Source organism: Entelurus aequoreus, linkage group LG05 (genome assembly GCF_033978785.1).
Source record: "Entelurus aequoreus isolate RoL-2023_Sb linkage group LG05, RoL_Eaeq_v1.1, whole genome shotgun sequence".
Lineage (NCBI taxonomy): Eukaryota > Metazoa > Chordata > Actinopteri > Syngnathiformes > Syngnathidae > Entelurus > Entelurus aequoreus.
This window is the reverse complement of record NC_084735.1, coordinates 40,090,422-40,105,060: the sequence shown is the minus strand read 5'-3', so window position 1 is coordinate 40,105,060 and position 14,639 is coordinate 40,090,422.

Genomic DNA, 14,639 nt, shown 5'->3' with positions numbered 1-14,639 from the left:
TGCTTCGCTGAGCTTGTCACGCCACATCTTGTCAGTGCGCATAGACTGTTGCAGTTAGATAAAGCTGATCGAAAGCTTGGCATGTTTAAATATTGATATCCAAGCCTCCAAAAACTTGCAGTGGTTTTATTATAGCCAATGTCTGCATTTTTATGACAAAGTTTCATTATTTCACCATTTTGTTGTAACACAAGAGTGTTACTGAATATTTGTGGCTGAAATAAGTATGCACCGATGCACTGATTCCTCGAATCAACGTCTTAAGACGAGACATTTCTGGTAATGTTTTTTGTTGTTTTTCCTACAATGCTTGTTATGATAATTGCATGAGATCACCAGAGAAACAGTTTAAAATGTCAAACAGTTCAAATTTGACCTTCTACCAATGGGTTTCTCTGGTGTTCAACTGTACTGAATGTCCTTTCAGTCTTGAGTAGATTATTTTTATATCTAAAATAAGAACTACTGCAAATTAAAAATCATGTTGTCATTGTCTGCAGCTAGTTAGTTGACACACAAAACCTACTGACTTTTTGGGCTTTGAGAATTGCCAAAAGTGGATCGCATGTCGAAATTTGCAGTCCATGAAGAGTGCAGATATAGCATACAGCAGGGGTATTCAACTAAAGTGTTTTTGGGGCCACATTTCCAGAAAGTTATAGACCAGGGGTTTGGACTTTTCCCTTCACTTTTAGTCTAATTTTTTTAAACCAAAGTCCTCTACAGTGATTGATTTTGGTCTATTTATTTTTGTCAGAGTTACAAGAGTGTCCTGCTGATTTTGAGGACCTTTTGCAAAAAAAGCTAGTCAAAGGTCATCTTTATTTTTAACTTAACTTGCAAGCCACCAGTTGAATAGCCTAAATTATGAAAAAGAGAGGACTTGATTATAGAACCTTGAGAAACACTACTAGTTAGGGTTGTACGGTATACCGGTGCTATTAAAGTACCGCAGTACTAATGAATTAACAAATAAGGTAATATACTCTATTCAAAAAATCCCATTACTTCATTTTTTTATGCGCCTGATTGCACACCGAGGCACATGTCGTGAGTCAACATCGTCACAAGCACAGACCACTCGCAAGCAGAAACAGGGTGGAGACAAAAGAGGGAAAATGGACGTATTTTGGCTTTAAAACTAACGATAAAAAGTGGGGCTATAAACACTGAAACGCTGCTCTTCAAGCGGCTTTAAAACATAGCTAGCTAGCTAGCGACTAAAGTCCGTTCACAGTGCTTTAGCGACTTCTAAATCACTAATCCTCTCCGCCATGGCAACAAATAAACTACGTTTCTTACAAGTATCATTCCTGCAGGACGAGTACTAACTAAACATGCTTCACTATAAACCGTAGGAGGATAAAATATCTAACTGCAAGCTAGCACTTCTGAATGTAAACAAATGGGTGGATCCACACAAATATCGATTGTAACAATACCAAGTACAAGCGTGTATCGAGTTGATACTACAATGATTACATAAAGATTTTGTATAATCACAACATTTCTTAATTTATAAACTTAGGGAATATGTCCCTGTATACAGGATAACTTTAATTAGGACTAATGTATGACCTTGTAACTGCTTGGTATTGGATCAATACCCACATTTGTAGTATCACCAAAAAACTTATGTCAAGTGTCTACACAACGGAACTATAGATGCTTATCACATTTTAACAGAAGTGTAGATAGAACACGTTAAAACAGGAATCAACCAGATATTAACAGTAAATGAAAATTTAGATTAATAATATATTTTTTACTGCTTGTCCCTCCCAATTTTGAAAAAAATATTACAATAGGAAATGACACAATATGTTACTGCATACTGTATGTCAGCAGCCAAATTTGGAGCCTTTGTAACCATGTTTGTTTACTTAATATTAAAGGTATGTTTGAAGTGTCATATGAGCCAACAATTACATTTTTTGTGGTCCCATTTATTTTGAAAAGTATCAAAATACATTTTGGTACCTGTACCGGTACCAATATATTAGTATCGGGACAACCATACTACTAGTATAGCTAAAGTAGAAAAATTAGTACTGACTGCATCTGAAGTAAACAAGCTACAGCAGCACTTTAGTTACACAAATCACATTCCGAAAAAACTGTGACTGCATGCCAAAAAGTAGATGACTTAAAGGGGTTCCTTGAGGAACGCCTCAATTATGCAAATCACAAGTTTGGGCCCCAGTGCTAGTGAGGTGTCTATTAATTGGCACATATTATGTTTTGCATATGGTGAATATTTATATTCATCTTGGAGAAAGTGAACCCCCAGGTTTAAGTGAATAAAGGGTATTTTGTTGTAAGCACACAATAAAACACTACCCTTAACTTTGACAGCACATGTTGACTCGATTAGTCCTGGCAAGATAAAAGGCAGTAAATTGGACCTTGGTATGCAAAGTGATAGCTCTATCCGGGAGATAGTTGTTTAACTTAACACCAACATTTAAGTTATGACCTACATCTGTTGTTTTCAGACACTTAAACACAAACATCTCCTTACATCAATCAATCAAAGTTTACTTATATAGGCCTTAATCACAATTTTTTCTCAAAGGGCTGCACAAGCCACAACGACATCCTCGGCTCAGATTCCACATCAGGGAAAGAAAAAACTCAACCCAATGGGAACAACGACAAAACCTTGGAGAGGACTGCAGATGTGGGGATCCCCCCCTGGGTGAGCGGTGCAATCAATGCAGAGTGGATACATGTGAGCTCAAATACAGTCCAGTTCATAGTGGGGCCAGCAGGGGATCCTCTTGCATATAGACACGTCGAGACGCAGAGACGTCACCAACTGACGCAAAGATACGTTTCCTTCCTGGGTGCCGACTTTGAACAGCTAGCATCTTGTCCGTGGAGGCTGATCCGTGGTCACCTGATAATCTCTCCACGCAGGAGAGGGGAGCAGAGCAGAAAATAGATTGAGAAATGTATTGACATCTTAAACATCTTAAAGATGTCAATAAACTTCCAGAAAAGAGAGACAGCAGATCAACTGGTCTAAAAAGGGGTCTATTTAAGGACTTGAATGCTTCATACTGAGTACTGGAGCCCGATTAGAAATTGCTCTGAAGCGATTTTTGGGTTCTGGGAATAAATGAATGATAAATGGGTTATACTTGTATAGCGCTTTTCTATCTTCAAGGTACTCAAAGCGCTTTGACAGTATTTCCACATTCACCCATTCACACACACATTCACACACTGATGGCGGGAGCTGCCATGCAAGGCGCTAACCAGCACCCATCAGGAGCAAGGTTGAAGTGTCTTGCCCAAGGACACAACGGACATGACTAGAATGGTAGAAGGTGGGGATTGAACCCCAGTAACCAGCAACCCTCCGATTACTGGCACGGCCACTCTACCAACTTCGCCACGCTAAGATCAAATAGCAGCAACATGGATGACGCATCAGCATCCATAGTTAGCAATAGATCATTAGTCATTTTTCCGAATGCTGTGTCCATAGAGTGATTTGCCCTGAAACCGGACAGAGATTGTTAGATGCTAAGTGTTAATTCAGCTGCTGTGAAACATTTTATTGGGAGTATTTTTGAGTTAAAGGGAAGGTGGGACACCGGCCAATAGTTTACCATGAGGTCAGGATCGAGGTTAGGTCTTTTGCGCAGAGGATGAATAACCACTTTTTTGAATGCTAGGAGAACAATACCAGAGGGAAGTGATAAGTTAACAACATTCAGCACTGACGGTCCTAATATTACAAACAGCTCCTTGATAAGTTTCCCAGGAAGTGGGTCAAGTAAACATGTTGTTTGTTTTATCCCACTTACAAGTCGCAGGAATTCCTCTAATGATATTTCTTCAAAAAGACAGATATTATTTGGGAGGGCAATATCCGTCGAGGATGTCGAGGGTATTCGTATCTGCATTAATAGAACCCAGTTAGAGCTGGGACGCGTTATCTTTATTCTCCTTTCTAATGAATTACATTTTCTAATTAAAGAAATTCATAAAATCATCAGCCGAGTGGGTGGAGCTACTGGGAGGAGTCCCTTGTTGGGTGAGCAATGCTACTGAACTGAACAAATATTCAGGATCGTTTTTATTGAGGCGTATAAGATTGGAGTAGTAATTAGTTTTAGCTAAGGTAAGTGTGTGTTTATAAGTTATTAAACTATCACTCCATGCCTGATGGAAAACATAAAGTTTAGTCGCACGGCATTTGCATTCCAGCTTTCTACATGATAGTTTAAGAGCTCTTGTTTTTTTGTGAACCAGGGGGTACGCCTTTTAGGGGCCTTTTTTAGCTTTAGCGGTGCTATACTATCTATGGCCTTGCACTAAAGTTAAAGTTGTTAGTGAGGTTATCGCTAGAGCCCACATAATTTGGGAATGGTGCCATTACCGAAGGCAGTAGGCCAGCAAGAGTCATAGTTGTGACAGCATTAATGTTGCGACTGCTAAAGCAGAGGTTATTAGTAGCTTGTTGACAATGAGTCAGAACTTCAAACTTTATAAGGTAATGATCGGATATTACTTTAGTGTATGGGAGTACCATAACTTTAGATGTGGTGACACCCTGGACAAGGACTAGGTCTAATCGTATTACCGTTGCAAAGCGTGGGTTCATTTATTATTTGTATAAGACCACAGCTATCAATTATAGTCTTGAGGGCCACGCATAGAGGGTCTGATGGGGTATTCAGATGGATATTAAAATCACACATTATAATTATATTATCTGCATGCGTCACTAGATCAGCGACAAACTCTGAAACTTCCCTGATAAAGTCCGAATAAGGCCCAGGGGTGCGATAGATAACAGCCAGGGCTGTGACAGACCTCATAGTAAGCACTTCAAATGATTTATATTTATTACTTAGGTTAGGAGGAAGGTTAAGGTTTTCATTGGATATTAGTGCTCCACCCCTTTTAAGGGGATGGGCAATATGTGCACTCGTATAGTTAGGAGAAGATGCCTCGTTAAGCGGGAAAAATTCATCTGGTTTTAGCCAGGTTTCGCTGAGACCAATGACGTTAAGATTGTTGTCTCTAATGACCTCATTAACTAATAACGCTTTGGGAGACAATATTCTGATGTTTAAAAAGCCCATATTATGGGTAGTGGGCTGTTTTGAGGATGTTTTGTAAATGGTATCCGTAGTACTGATATCAACCAAATTAGTGATGGTCAGGTTGTATTCTCCTGACCTAGCGCACACCTGCGAGACATGAGTGGGGAATATAAAACTGTTGGTTTGGCTTCTCCAAGTTAGGAGTGACACATTTTTTTGGCTTGACCTCCTCCAGGTACTGCAGGCCTGTAAATGGTAAATGGGTCATACTTGTATAGCGCTTTTCTACCTTTTTAAGGAACTCAAAGCGCTTTGACACTATTTTCCACATTCACCCATTCACACACACACATTCACACACTGATGGCAAGAGCTGCCATGCACGGCGCTAACCAGGCCCATCAGGCACAAGGGTGAAGTGTCTTGCTCAAGGACACAACGGATGTGACCAGGATGGTAGAAGGTAGGGATTGAACCAGTAACCCTCAGATTGCTGGCACGGCCACTCTCCCAACTTCGCCACGCCGTCCCCTGTATAATGCTGCTCGCTTGGAATTAAGCAACTTTTTGTTCAATGAAGCATCCCAGACGTCTCTTTTGATCCAGCCGCACTGCACTTCTCGGGAGAAGGTGACAAGACCAGAAATACACATAACGAACAAGGTTAAAATGTCAATGCAAGGATCTGCCAATGTTTTTACAGTGGTCCAAGTTCCTGCAGCAACAGCAAAATCTACCTGTTGTGGATCATTCTTATTATTATTTATAGTAGTGGTAGTGATAGTCGTAGCACTGGTAATGTTCATATGCAGTACGTTACACATGCATATTTGCAGATTTAAAACCTTGTGTGGTGTGGGGTATACCATTTAAATGTTGTGGACCTCTTACACCAAAATCTACTTTGGAAATGCACCATAAAAAGTACAATATATATATATTGCTTTGGGGAAAAATAATCCAAAAATTAACAAATAATCAAATTTCAAAGATGTTTATCTGCACAGAAGTAAAGTATCTTGTCTTTTCTCTGGTGCCATTTTCCCACTCCTTTTCTCCTTGCAACACAGATTGTATTTCATATTAAATAATTTCACATTTTAATCTGCATATTATATAGCATTGCACCACATGGAACTTAATTTCACACATCATTAGAGGATAACATCTTTTAAAGCAGGTCATTAAAGGCAGTTTGTAATCGACCGACTGGTTTACCACAATGCATGATCAACAACGAAAAACTACAGAGGGAAAAGTCATAATTCAATTACTGGAATGTCTGACTTAGACTGCAATGTTATGAATTCTGCCGACCAATGAATGTATGACTTTGTACAGATTGTTTTTCTTATTAAAAGGTGAGACCATGTATTGATATAGTTTTGTATGCTCTCTCCTTTTTGGATGGTGAAGGGTTAGCAGATAATGACAGTAGGAGAGTCGACCGTTTCACTATCACTCTCTACATTGGCGCTGCATGCCTGACTGCCAGGATCATGTGGATATAATCTTAGCCCAGTGGCAAATATAAACAATAAGCTAAAAACAGAAACTACATCATAGCTGTAGGCAATGTTTAACTCACTGCAACCCCCCCAATACCTTGAAGACAAATACTGACATCCAGATAAACACACTGAATAAGATAAAGACACATAAATAGACAACACAGAGACAGAAACAGGATTACTTCAATGTACAGCACTCATCACACACATACATATTGCATATCTTTGATTGAAACTCAATCGCAGGCTTACCTAATTGCAGTCCAGTTTTGCAAAGCACCTATATTTTGTAAGTATTTCACTATCATCAAGAGCAGGGGTCTCAGACACGCGGCCCGCGGGCCAATTGCGGCCCGCGAGACGTTATTTTGTGGCTCCCACCTTAATATGAAAGTTTAATGTTAGTGTGGCCCGCAAGCATACTTGCCAACCCTCCCGACTTTTCCGGGAGACTCCCGAATTTCAGTGCCCCTCATACTTGCCAACCTTGAGACCTCCAAATTGGGAGATTTGGCGGGGCGGGGGGGTTTGAGGTGGGCGGGGTCGGGGTGGAGGAGTATATTTATAGCTAGAATTCACAGAAATGTAAGTATTTCTTCATATATATATATATATATATATATATATATATAAATATATATATATATATATATATATATATATATATATATATATATATATATATATATATATATATATATATATATATATATATATAAATAAAATAAATACTTGACTTTCAGTGAATTTATATATATAAACAAAGTAAATACTTGACTTTCAGTGAATTCTAGCTATATATATATATATATATATATATATATATATATATATATATATATATATATATATATATATATATATATATATATATACATGTATTTTATTATATATATATATATATATATATGTATATATATATATATATATATATATATATATATATATATATATATATATATATATATATATATATATATATATATATATACACATATAAATAAAATAAATACTTGAATTTCAGTGTTCATTTATTTACACATATACACACATAACACTCCTCTCTACTCATTGTTGTATTTGAAAGTGCAATGCTTTGCAGCCAGTAGCACAGCCTTTGAAGGAGCGTAGGTATGGACAGTGTAATATTCTGGGTCGGAGTCAATAACCAGGCGAGGTGACGAAGTTACGTCTCTTTACTTCATACTTCAGAACAGACTCCCACACTTGCCGTCAGGGTGCGCAATACAACGTAAACCGTTGGCCAACCAAAAAGTAACCACAGAACACTATTGTTCTGTGGTTACTTTTTGGTTGGCCAAGCGGACGTGATGACAGACTGTCCTCACTCAGTTCCGCACGGACCTGGAGGGGGCGTGCCTTAAATCCGTCTGGAAATCGGGAGAAATTCGGGAGAATGGTTGTCCCGGGAGATTTTCGGGAGAGGCACTGAAATTTGGGAGGGTTGGCAAGTACGGTGCCCCTCCCGAAAATCTCCCGGGGCACCCAATCTCCCGATCTTCACCCGGACAACAATATTGAGGGGAGTGCCATGATGGCACTGCCTTTAACATCCTGTCGTCGCGTCCGCTTTTTCACCATACAAACAATGTGCCTGCCAAGTCACATGTTGTATGCAGCTTCTACAGATACACATACAAACCCCGTTTCCATATGAGTTTGGGAAATTGTGTTAGATGTAAATATGAACGGAATACAATGATTTGCAAATAATTTTCAACCCATATTCAGTTGAATATGCTACGGGCGGAAGCCGAAGGCAGGGCACTTGGCGGTCCGATCCTCGGCTACAGAAGCTAGCTCTTGGGACGTGGAACGTCACCTCGCTGGGGGGGAAGGAGCCTGAGCTAGTGCGCGAGGTGGAGAAGTTCCGGCTACACATAGTCGGACTCACTTCGACGCACAGCAAGGGCTCTGGAACCAGTTCTCTCGAGAGGGGATGGACTCTCTTCCACTCTGGCGTTGCCGGCAGTGAGAGGCGACGGGCTGGGGTGGCAATTCTTGTTGCCCCCGGCTCAGAACCTGCATGTTGGAGTTCAACCCGGTGGACGAGAGGGTAGCTTCCCTCCGCCTTCGGGTGGGGGGACGGGTCCTGACTGTTGTTTGCGCTTACGCGCCAAGCAGCAGCTCAGAGTACCCACCCTTTTTGGATTCACTCGAGGGAGTACTTGAGGGTGCTCCCCCGGGTGATTCCCTCGTTCTACTGGGGGACTTCAACGCTCATATTGGCAACGACAGTGAAACCTGGAGAGGCGTGATTGGTAAGAATGGCCGCCCGGATCTGAACCCGAGTGGTGAGTTGTTATTGGACTTTTGTGCCCGTCACGGATTGTCCATAACGAACACCATGTTCAAGCATAAGGGTGTCCATATGTGCACTTGGCACCAGGACACCCTGGGCCGCAGTTCCATGATCGATTTTGTAGTTGTGTCATCGGATTTGTGGCCTCATGTTTTGGACACTCGGGTGAAGAGAGGGGCGGAGCTTTCTACCGATCACCACCTGGTGGTGAGTTGGCTGCGATGGTGGGGGAGGATGCCGGACAGACCTGGCAGGCCCAAACGCATTGTGAGGGTTTGTTGGGAACGTCTGACAGAGTCTCCTGTCAGAGAGAGTTTCAATTCCCACCTCCGGAAGAACTTTGAACATGGCGCGAGGGAGGTGCTGGACATTGAGTCCGAGTGGACCATGTTTCGCACCTCTATTGTCGAGGCGGCTGATTGGAGCTGTGGCCGCAAAGTAGTTGGTGCCTGTCGTGGCGGTAATCCTAGAACCCGTTGGTGGACACCGGCGGTGAGGGAGGCCGTCAAGCTGAAGAAGGAGTCCTATCGGGTTCTTTTGGCTCATAGGACTCCTGAGGCAGCGGACGGGTACCGACAGGCCAAGCGGTGTGCGGCTTCAGCGGTCGCGGAGGCAAAAACTCGTACATGGGAGGAGTTCGGGGAAGCCATGGAAAACGACTTACGGACGGCTTCGAAGCGATTCTGGACCACCATCCGCCGCCTCAGGAAGGGGAAGCAGTGCACTATCAACACCGTGTATAGTGAGGATGGTGTTCTGCTGACCTCGACTGCGGATGTTGTGGATCGGTGGAGGGAATACTTCGAAGACCTCCTCAATCCCACCAACACGTCTTCCTATGAGGAAGCAGTGCCTGGGGAATCTGTGGTGGGCTCTCCTATTTCTGGGGCTGAGGTTGCTGAGGTAGTTAAAAAGCTCCTCGGTGGCAGGGCCCCGGGGGTGGATGAGATCCGCCCGGAGTTCCTTAAGGCTCTGGATGCTGTGGGGCTGTCTTGGTTGACAAGACTCTGCAGCATCGCGTGGACATCGGGGGCGGTACCTCTGGATTGGCAGACCGGGGTGGTGGTTCCTCTCTTTAAAAAGGGGAACCGGAGGGTGTGTTCTAACTATCGGGGGATCACACTCCTCAGCCTTCCCGGTAAGGTCTATTCAGGTGTACTGGAGAGGAGGCTACGCCGGATAGTCGAACCTCGGATTCAGGAGGAACAGTGTGGTTTTCATCCTGGTCGTGGAACTGTGGACCAGCTCTATACTCTCGGCAGGGTCCTTGAGGGTGCATGGGAGTTTGCCCAACCAGTCTACATGTGCTTTGTGGACTTGGAAAAGGCATTCGACCGTGTCCCTCGGGAAGTCCTGTGGGGAGTGCTCAGAGAGTATGGGGTATCGGACTGTCTGATTGTGGCGGTCCGCTCCCTGTATGATCAGTGTCAGAGCTTGGTCCGCATTGCCGGCAGTAAGTCGGACACGATTCCAGTGAAGGTTGGACTCCGCCAAGGCTGCCCTTTGTCACCGATTCTGTTCATAACTTTTATGGACAGAATTTCTAGGCGCAGTCTAGGCGTTGAGGGGATCCGGTTTGGTGGCTGCGGGATTAGGTCTCTGCTTTTTGCAGATGATGTGGTCCTGATGGCTTCATCTGGCCAGGATCTTCAGCTCTCACTGGATCGGTTCGCAGCTGAGTGTGAAGCGACTGGGATGAGAATCAGCACCTCCAAGTCCGAGTCCATGGTTCTCGCCCGGAAAAGGGTGGAGTGCCATCTCCGGGTTGGGGAGGAGATCTTGCCCCAAGTGGAGGAGTTCAAGTACCTCGGAGTCTTGTTCACGAGTGAGGGAAGAGTGGTTCGTGAGATCGACAGGCGGATCGGTGCGGCGTCTTCAGTAATGCGGGCACTGTATCGGTCCGTTGTGGTGAAGAAGGAGCTGAGCCGCAAGGCAAAGCTCTCAATTTACCGGTCGATCTACGTTCCCATCCTCACCTATGGTCATGAGCTTTGGGTTGTGACCGAAAGGACAAGATCACGGGTACAAGCGGCCGAAATGAGTTTCCTCCGCCGGGTGGCGGGGCTCTCCCTTAGAGATAGGGTGAGAAGCTCTGTCATCCGGGAGGAGCTCAAAGTAAAGCCACTGCTCTTCCACATCGAGAGGAGCCAGATGAGGTGGTTCGGGCATCTGGTCAGGATGCCACCCGAACGCCTCCCTAGGGAGGTGTTTAGGGCACATCCGACCGGTAGGAGGCCACGGGGAAGACCCAGGACACGTTGGGAAGACTATGTCTCCCGGCTGGCCTAGGAACGCCTCGGGATCCCCCGGGAAGAGCTAGACGAAGTGGCTGGGGAGAGGGAAGTCTAGGCTTCCCTGCTTAGGCTGCTGCCCCCGCGACCCAACCTCGGATAAGCGGAAGAAGATGGATGGATGGATGGATGGACAACATATTTGATGTTCAAACTGATAATGATTATTTGCAACAAAAAAAAAAAGTTTAACTTTAGAATTTGATGCCAGTAACACGTGACAAAGAAGTTGGGAAAGGTGGCAATAAATACTGATAAAGTTGAGGAATGCTCATCAAACACTTATTTGGAACATCCCACAGGTGAACAGGCAAATTTGGAACAGGTGGGTGCCATGATTGGGTATAAAAGTAGATTCCATTAAATGCTCAGTCATTCACAAACAAGGATGGGACGAGGGTCACCACTTTGTCAACAAATGCGTGAGCAAATTGTTGAACAGTTTAAGAAAAACCTTTCTCAACCAGCTATTGCAAGGAATTTAGGGATTTCACCATCTACGGTCCGTAATATCATCAAAGGGTTCAGAGAATCTGGAGAAATCACTGCACGTAAGCAGCTAAGCCCGTGACTTCCGATCCCTCAGGCTGTACTGAATCAATAAGCGACATCAGTGTGTAAAGGATATCACCACATGGGCTCAGGAACACTTCAAAAACCCACTGTCAGTAACTACAGTTGGTCGCTACATCTGTAAGTGCAAGTTAAAAGGCGAAAACCGTTTATCAACAACACCCAGAAACGCCGTCGGCTTCGCTTGGCCTGAGCTCATCTAAGATGGACTGATACAAAGTGGAAAAGTTTTCTGTGGTCTGACGAGTCCACATTTCAAATTGTTTTTGGAAACTGTGGACGTCGTGTCCTCCGGACCAAAGAGGAAAAGAACCATCCGGATTGTTATAGGCGCAAAGTTGAAAAGTCAGCATCTGTGATGGTATGGGGGTGTATTAGTGCCCAAGACATGGGTAACTTACACATCTGTGAAGGCGCCATTAATGCTGAAAGGTACATACAGGTTTTGGAGCAACATATGTTGCCATCCAAGCAACGTTACCATGGACGCCCCTGCTTATTTCAGCAAGACAATGCCAAGCCATGTGTTACATCAACGTGGCTTCATAGTAAAAGAGTGCGGGTACTAGACTGGCCTGCCTGTAGTCCAGACCTGTCTCCCATTGAAAATGTGTGGCGCATTATGAAGCCTAAAATACCACAACGGAGACCCCCGGACTGTTGAACAACTTAAGCTGTACATCAAGCAAGAATGGGAAAGAATTCCACCTGAGAAGCTTAAAAAATGTGTCTCCTCAGTTCCCAAACGTTTACTGAGTGTTGTTAAAAGGAAAGGCCATGTAACACAGTGGTGAACATGCCCTTTCCCAACTACTTTGGCACGTGTTGCAGCCATGAAATTCTAAGTTAATTATTATTTGCAAAAAAAAAATAAGAGTTTATGAGTTTGAACATCAAATATCTTGTCTTTGTAGTGCATTCAAGTGAATATGGGTTGAAAAGGATTTGCAAATCATTGTAGTCTGTTTATATTTACATCTAACACAATTTCCCAACTCATGTGGAAACGGGGTTTGTAGATGCCTGCAAGACATACTTGGTCAACAGCCATACAGGTCACACTGAGGGTGAGAATATAAACAACTTTAACACTGTTACAAATATGGGCCACACTGTCAACCCACACCAAACAAGAATGGCAAACACATTTCGGGAGAACATCCGCACCGTAACACAACATAAACACAACAGAACAAATACCCAGAATTCCTTGCACCCCTAACTCTTCCGGGCTACACTATACACCCCTGCTACCACCAAACCCCGCTACCACCAACCCCCCCCCCCCCCCAACCCCGCCCACATCAATCCCCCCCGTTACACAACTCAACCCACCCCCCCATCTCCACAATTGTTGGCAAGTATGCCCGCAAGTTTTTTATGAATGGTGCTTGACAGCGTTGTGTGAGGAGCAGAAGGAATCTACCAATCATGGTGTGGTGATGTTAGCCCGTTCGGGGCTAATCGTACTACCGTAACTGTAAACTCCACGGCGAGCCCCCCCCCCCCCCCCCCCCCCCCCGTTGTTATTTGGGTCCAAAATGTCTCTTTCAACGTTCTGGTTGAGTGGAAAAGCAGACAAACTTGGACAATTTTTGAGAGAATTGCCTTCCAGCTTCTCTGAGCTTCCCCGAATGTACAAGCGGACCATGTGTCTTTTTGGGAGCACATACTTGTGCGAAAAGCTCTTCTCCACCTTGAACTTCAATAAGTCCAAGTACAGGTCCAGACTTACTGATGATCATCTTCAAGCCATACTGAGGGTCTCAACTGCTTCCTCTCTCCAGCTTAGCTATGCGAGAGGAAGCGCTGCTAGGTGCCTAGTAGCAAGAAGTAGGCAAGAGAAGCCATGTTCAAGTTCACGGATTTATTTATTGTTACTTCTCACATAGTAAGCATGTTGTCTGTCTAATTGTAATAAATGTAGACTAGGCGTGTTGGCTGAGTTTTCAACGTTTACTCACATAGCGTGCTCATAACCACATTGTAGCTGCCGACATACAACCTTCACCGGGGCTACCGCGCATACTCGTCACTACTGTTGCATGCTGGGTAGGGTACCGTAATTTCCGTACTATAAGCCGCTACTTTTTCCCCTCGTTCTGGTCCCTGCGGCTTATACAAGGGTGCGGCTTATTTACGGCCTGTTCTTCTCCGACACCGACGAAGAGGATTTGGGTGGTTTTAGTACGCAGGAGGAAGACGATGACACAATGATTAAAGACGGACTTTTCATATACCGGTAGGCTGGTTATTTTGATAACGTACAGGCGAGCACTTTGTATTACTTTGCAGCGTTGTATTATTTGTACTCTGCACGAATGCTGTTCGCCATGTCAAAGATGTGAAAGTTTGATTGAAAGATTTATTGTTAATAAATGGGACGCTTTGCGTTCCCAAACAGTCATCTCTGTCCCGACAATCCCCTCCGTGGTAGCAGGAACCCCTATAAACTACGCTAATTACACATCAAAACCCTGCGGCTTATAGTCGGGTGCGGCTTATATATGGAGCAATCTGTATTTTCCCCTAAATTTAGCTGGTGCGGCTTATAGTCAGGTGCGGCTTATAGTCCGGAAATTACGGTAGTTTTTATATTCCCTAGCTCATAACATCACAGTAAGTATGTGTATACATTGTTGCTGACTGGAGAAATCAAATTATTATTATTATTACTTATGACCAGTGTTGGGTTAGTTACTGAAAACCAGTAACTAGTTACAATTACTAGTTACTTTATTTCAAAAGTAACTCAGTTACTAACTCAGTTACTTACACCAAAAAGTAATGCGTTACTGTGAAAAGTAACTGTTTAGTTACTTCTTTTTATTCCCCTTTTTTTTAAGGCTCCCATTAATGCCCTTTTAGCCTTCATTTCAGT